Raw genomic sequence first — 7,186 nt, forward strand, 5'->3', positions numbered from 1 at the left:
CGAATGTTCACTTTTTGACTATTCAACAAAAATATATTTTATACGCGAAAAGCACACCAGGGTGCAAACAACTAAATTTTATGAGTGTCACAGTTACTCCAGAGAAGAAATTGGTGTCCTATCGGGGTTTAACGTCGAAAATAAGAATGAATCGAGAAAAAAATGGCGGCCATTTTATTTCATTTTATTTAGAAAAAGGATCACGTGAACAGATTTTATACTGTTTAAAAATACTGTTACGTACAAAATTCTTAGTCATGTGGTACACTTGCATTAACAGTAAAAATAACTCACAGAGGCCTATGAGAAATTAGCATTACAAAAAAAGGGGTAATTAAGTCTAATTTACGTTATAAAGACCCTATCATCATATTATGAGTAACCAAGTTATTACTATTAGCAAATTTGAGAACTTGTATTTTTATCATGTTCTGATGTAGGGAGAAGTTAAATCACTATCTTAATTTATCTCACTTAATAGCGTATTACATGTATAGTAATAGATATGGGCTCTAGAAATTGTATAGGCAAATCCTAAAGAATTTGAAAATATATACCCTCTTGAAGGAGGTATGCACTTCATGATGTCCGTATTTGGAGGAATTTACTATATATACGGGGATGTGGGCCTGTTGATAGAATCAGATGTGCTCGCTAGGGTAACTGCTGAGCATATTTTTTCAGGAAAAGATTTTGACAGAGCTTCACGTGGTCTAATCTGGTTTATGAGGTCTTGAATCAAAGATTTTTTTAACGATTCCATACATGGACTGAAGAAAGATCAAAACCAATTCCGTCGGCAGCAATTTATAAACGATTTATTTATTCACTGTTTAACTGATGATTGTATTTATTATTTGGCTGGAGAAAAGTGTAAACGCGAATAAAAGCTGATGGCCAAATAAAGCTAATAAGAATAGCAAAATGTCGCATTCATTAAATTAAATAGTATTACCTATTACGTTTACAACAAACAAAATCTCGTTATAAGATATATTGAAAATCTGCACGATTCTTGTATATTTGAAAGACGAGATATTTTCCTCATAACACATACAAACTGACCGAACCTAAGCCTCTTGTTCGGTCCGTTCACTTTTGCTACTTGATTGAACAGTGCTAGAAGGTTAGAAGGTTGTCTGTGTCGTTTAGTATCTCGAGATGTAAAATGAAAACCGGCAATTAAAAATACTACATAGCTCGACGGAACAAAGACTTGCCATAGTAGAGACCATATGCAACGTTACTGCTCAAAAACAATTTGACATCGAGCCTTTAATGTATGATCAAGTTATATGTAAAATATGTATTGATATTTAAAATTGTGTTGGTTTTAATCTATTTGTCTAATGATCAATTTATCATAACGCCTATGGTATGACAAAATGTAAAGTGACATTCTGAGTGAGAGCTAGCACCGCTTAAATCCAAGAGTATGAGAGGTGATTCCGAATTTATTAAATTTACCTGCATTTTATGTTTTATTTTGTTTTTGCATCAGTAATACAGTTTTTGATAAATAATAACAGCATTAAATTATATTGAACATTGGACCTACCTTATAAAATGGCCTGTTCAAAGTCTGCAGGCTGACTGATCGGTTACTATAATACGTTAAGACTAACTGTGTTGTGCACAATTTCTTAAATAGCATATTAGGAATTTACTTTTTACCAAAAAAGTTCATTATAACTATCGTAGTATAACCTTTTATCTTCTGTTAGTCACAAAATGTCTACTCTTCTGTACACAATTAACAACATTAAAAAAGTCACGTGTTCAATGGCTATGATATGATCATGGAATGTGACTTATATTTGATATATTTGAATGATTATATATTGTATGATGATATATTTTGTACAAGTCTGAAATAAAGTTTCTGTTCTATTCTGTAAATAATTAACAAACTTATCATAAATTCACTTTACAATATTCAATTTTAAATAACAATGGAAAGGCTACAAATCAAAAGCAAAAGTCGTACACATCACCTAAATGCATTTCCTCTTAAAATTTAATCCAGTATTGTTTTTCAAAAGTCTAATGAACGTTTATTAGTTTTCGGCCATATATAACACTAATTTTTAACATGACAAGCACAGTTTTTCAATAATATTCTGATAAAATTCAGTCTTGTCATTAAATCATGACATTTTTGGCAAAGTGCTGCTTGCAACATATTATTCCCTGTAGAGCATTGCTGTCAAGATGAGCAAGTTGAATTAAAAAACATATTGCACATATATGTTTTGTTGAGCCGTATGTATTATGTTTTGAACATATCATTGATTTCAATAGTTTAAAGTGGACAGGTCTACAATAGCCATATTTTCCACAAGTATTCCAAATATTGACAAAAACAATAGAAATGTATCATATGGATATTCTGATAAATTATTGCTTGAAAATTTTCATAAAGTGCATAAACACTTTAAATATGATGGATAATTATATTCTGTTCTAGAACAATTTATTATCTGCTATATGAATATATGTAATATCGGGTCATGTATCTTACACTTGCCAACAACATTCAAATGTTATTTTATGGTTTGTTGTGCCTTATCTAAATACTACCAACATAGCTATTTATTGTATTACAGACCTTCCATAAGTTTAAGTTGTATTAATGAATGACGGAGTAAGTTAGCATGAGAGATGTTGCACTTGCACCACTGACTCGCATGAACAATCAGATATTGCATTTGGAGATGTTGCATAGACGTCAGTTTCCCCGTTCTATGGACAGCTTTTTAACATGTCCAGTCAAGGGCACTTACACATAGGACGTAGTTCGGTTCACAGGGTCTACTATGAACGACCATTTGTACGAGGGGTGATCCAAAAATTCGTGGACAATGTGTGTATCTCCATAACGTGACGTCCTATTGGATATTATTAATCAATGCTTTTTTAATAAATTGACCAAATTTTAAAACACAAATTGCATTTTTTATCTATATATGACAACATGAAAACATTAAGTATCAAAATCGCGGCGCAGCTTACTTTTTCTCTGTGATGTAAACGTTTTCATCTCATTTAAACACATGTAAAACCTGTGCAAACAAAGAAAATTGCGGAAACGTTATAATAACGTTGTTTTGATGTGTATGACGGCATTCTGTCAGTATAAGAAGGCATTTTGAAGTTGCGGTTATTTTACGCCCGTGCTTTAAAGGACAGGTGCTAAAAACAGCTTTATCAAAAATGGACGTCACGGATCCGGCAAAACTTCGGACAGTTATACAGTTCTGTGTAAATCTTGGAAAGACGCCTGGCGAGACAAAAACAATGATCGAAAGTGTGACAAATAAACCGTCAGTGTGTCGTTCTCAAGTTCTTGAGCAGAAGTACTAAGTCATTCACAATATTCGCCTGATCTTTCCCCGTGTGACCTCGCCTTGTTTTCCAGGTTAAAGAAAGAGTCGAAAGGGAAACGTTTTGACAATCTGGACGAGTTGAGAGGAGCCACCCAAAGCATACTGTCATCATTCAGCCAAGAATGGTATGCGAATACATGAGAGACTCGGTCCGCCGCTATGAAAAATGTGTGCGGGTTAAAGGGGAATACTTTGAAAAGTTATAAGGCAAAACGGTAACATAGATTACTTCCTATGGTAGCATAACGTCGTTTGTGACGTCGTAAGCTGCGCCGCGTTTTGTCATGTCTATGTATACAAACTGGTGCAAAATCGTTAATTCTTGTACAATCTTTACAATATTTTGAGAATTTGTCGACATATGCTCACTAAATAAGATACTAGAATTTCATATCATTTGCTTTATTACTTTTTGTTTTATGCAGCGTGTCCACGAATTTTTGGATCACCCCTCGTATTAGTGAGTGAGAGATCGAACCTTTGACGACTTAATTACTATTTTAACAAAAGCAGCTCCTTGTTTTCATTTCACCATGTCATGTGACGCATAATCTCTGATTGTGTTCAGACTATGATAACTGTTCAAACGTGTAACAGAAACCATAACCAATAACACATTTTTAAACAATAACAAAATTTATTTTTAAACGAACTACTTTATTAATAAAGAACATATTAATCATCCTGTCTGAACTTAATGAATGATTACATTTGGAACTTAATGAATGATTACATTTGGAAAATTCTTAATCTATAAAATATATCTACAAAAACAATTTTTGTTAGAATGTTCCAACAAATGTTTGAAGGTTGAATTTATTTCTCAAAACGACTAATGAGAATAATTTCGAATTTTATGATCAAAACATTTTATATAAAAGCACTTTTAGACACTTTTTGAGCAATGCGCCAGCTGGGCTTTTTTTCATATCAGACTTACTTCAGATAGTTTCAATACACATTTTATCATCAGTCAAATACTGTATATAAATAAATTTATTCTCTTGAGAAAACTAAAGAAATACAATGACATACCGTTTTATTTGTAAAGTGTAAAGGTCCATAGCACATTGTTTTATGGGAATTAAAAAGTGCCATTGTATAGGAGTAATTCATAAGATAGATAAGAGTCATAAGTTAGGATATTTCCTTTGAAACGCACAGTTATCTCAAGTTTGTTCCAGAAATAAGACTTTTTATGAAATCATAGGAAAATTCTAGGGCGAACTTTCACATATTAACTTATAACAGTGAATGTTATCCATTGCTTACAATATAGACATAAGGAGTCATCAGAATAATTAATCCAGCAATGACCCAAACACAGGTGCAAAAATTAGATTATATAAGTAATTGATTAGTTCTACAAATAACCATAAGATATTCATAGATAATTATTATACATATTGCAACAAAAGCCAATTCCGTGAATATTAAAGATCCCGTATGTGGTAATTAATGAAGTAACAACATAGTGATATTTTATATATGTATATACATGTAATTATTCTTCTAAAACAATTTTAAAACATTAAAGAATATGTAAAATATGTACTGCAAATGGTTATTCGCATTAGAAGTAATCATTTAAATCTATGCATTCTTTTCTTATTAAAAAATTTGGTTAAGACTTTATCGAAAAAAGATTTCTAATTACCTCCCTCTATTTAAATGAATTGTAAATTCGGTTATAGCTTTGTAAATAATGCTTTTTGGAACTTACAATACTGATAAATCTTCATTTGAGCATCATATTCATGATATAAAACCATAAAATTGAGTTACTAGATCTTTAAAGGCAGATCCAGTTAAGTTTACTTCTCTCAAATATTCTCATGATTTTTACTCCGTATTCTGTATTAACGTAACAAAAGTTAATAAAAAGTTAAATCAAATTAGATTACACTCGTGTGTGATGTAAATTTTCGTTGCTGTCTGATTATTTTTGTTTTATTTGACACTTGCACTATCAGAAGGAGTGAACTAAATCTCGTAATGAACGATATGCAAACACAGTCTTGAATTTTTAAATACATGTGTTAGATTTTTATTTCTGTAAATGACAAATTAGATCTCAGAATTCTGCATACGATTAGAAAGCTGCATATGTTTTGACGTCATTTTATATCGGTAAAATCCCAGGAGTCATAAATTTACCTTGCTTATCTGGATATTTCATTAAAACATTAAAAGACGACAAAATTTATATTACAACTTGTAAATTGCTTTAATTTGATAATTCCCCAACTAATGTCTTTTAAACCTCTTCAGTAATCTGCGTTTCCCCAGCCGCACCCCTGACAGCACAATAAATTACCATAAACATACACATCTATGGTATGAAGCCATAGTGAGCCAGTAAGTCTAATTCTGAATTCAAAATATATATAAATAGCGGTTTTATAGTTTCCATATACTTTTTAATCCAGCCATCAAGTTAAATGAAGAGAAATAAAACTATTTTTACTTGTTATAATGTACTGCGCACCTGTGAAATGCTTCTATAATTAATCAAATATGTGGCATAGTCCTCAATGAAAAAAGAATATTCATCTATTTTATTGAAAAGAAAATAAACTCAAGTCAGTTTATGTTATATTTCTGATTTTAATGATCGTTCAGCATGACATTATTGTTGTTGTGTGTGTATTTATTTCTATTGGCATTTTCTAGTTGGGGAGTTCTAATATTCCTACTTGAATAATGGTGAATAACCATTAGGATCGGTATTTTGATGTCATATCTGTGATATATAGGCTTCATAACCTCTGATCTCCTTTCAAAATTCCATTTTGTTTAGTTCTGCCCATTCTTTAAGAGCACAAGCATTCTATTACTTGGGGATTATACGCCGCTTTTCATGGAATGGCACTACTGTGTCATATTGAAGGTTCTATGATAAGCGCCATATTACCATGTGACACAGTAGTGCCATTCCATGAAAAGCGGCCAGGGGCATAGACGGCTGTTTGACAATATCGTTCGTTGCACAAGTGTATTAGGTTTAACACAGCGCGCGTTGGTTGGTTATATAATCCAGTTAAATCATTTATAATATTTGAAATTAAAATATATGCAATATTTCGAAAGAGTCGCCATTTTCATGCTCATTTAATGGTTTGCTCTTTCCCAATAAGGATTATTTTATTTCCTAATTAAGTATTAATAATTCAGTTATAAAGTTATTTTAATCTAAACTAAAATAAAACGTACGTTACAAAATTAGTACAGGTGTGTAAATGTCACAAAATGCCTGCTTAGCTCAACGGAACGCAATTTCTCTGTGACAAATGATCTCGAAAATTAAGGCATTTGTCACAATAGTAATTCGCCTCTCACCGCTGATTGAAAACATAAATATATTTAATACTGTAGTAGCTGGTTAATTGCAATTTTAACTCAAAATGTCCCTTTTAATTACCCGTAAATTACATCTCAAAATACACAAAGTTTAAAAAGAAATATATTACTTTCTGTCGCATTTCCCGAATAAAACACAACATTCCGCACAGATAAGAAGTATATTTAGACTTTTCTTTCTAAAATTGTAATTCTCTCTCGAGACTAAATACCTGTGTTACATATCAATTTAGGACAGTTGTTTTTAATGCACGCAACAATAAAATGTTGATACATTTTAAAGAGCATTCCTTAATTACTAAAATGGCATCTGTTTCTAGCAGCTGAAAAGCATCTTTTTCGAAAAGGGCTTCAGTATAAATATGCCGTTCATGCGAAGAAAAATCGGATTACTGCTCATTCAAAATCTAATAATTTGGTATCTACAAAATGTCTGGATT

Source organism: Ruditapes philippinarum, unplaced genomic scaffold, assembly GCF_026571515.1.
Source record: "Ruditapes philippinarum isolate M1 unplaced genomic scaffold, ASM2657151v2 ctg10070_1_1_1_1, whole genome shotgun sequence".
NCBI classification, from domain to species: domain Eukaryota; kingdom Metazoa; phylum Mollusca; class Bivalvia; order Venerida; family Veneridae; genus Ruditapes; species Ruditapes philippinarum.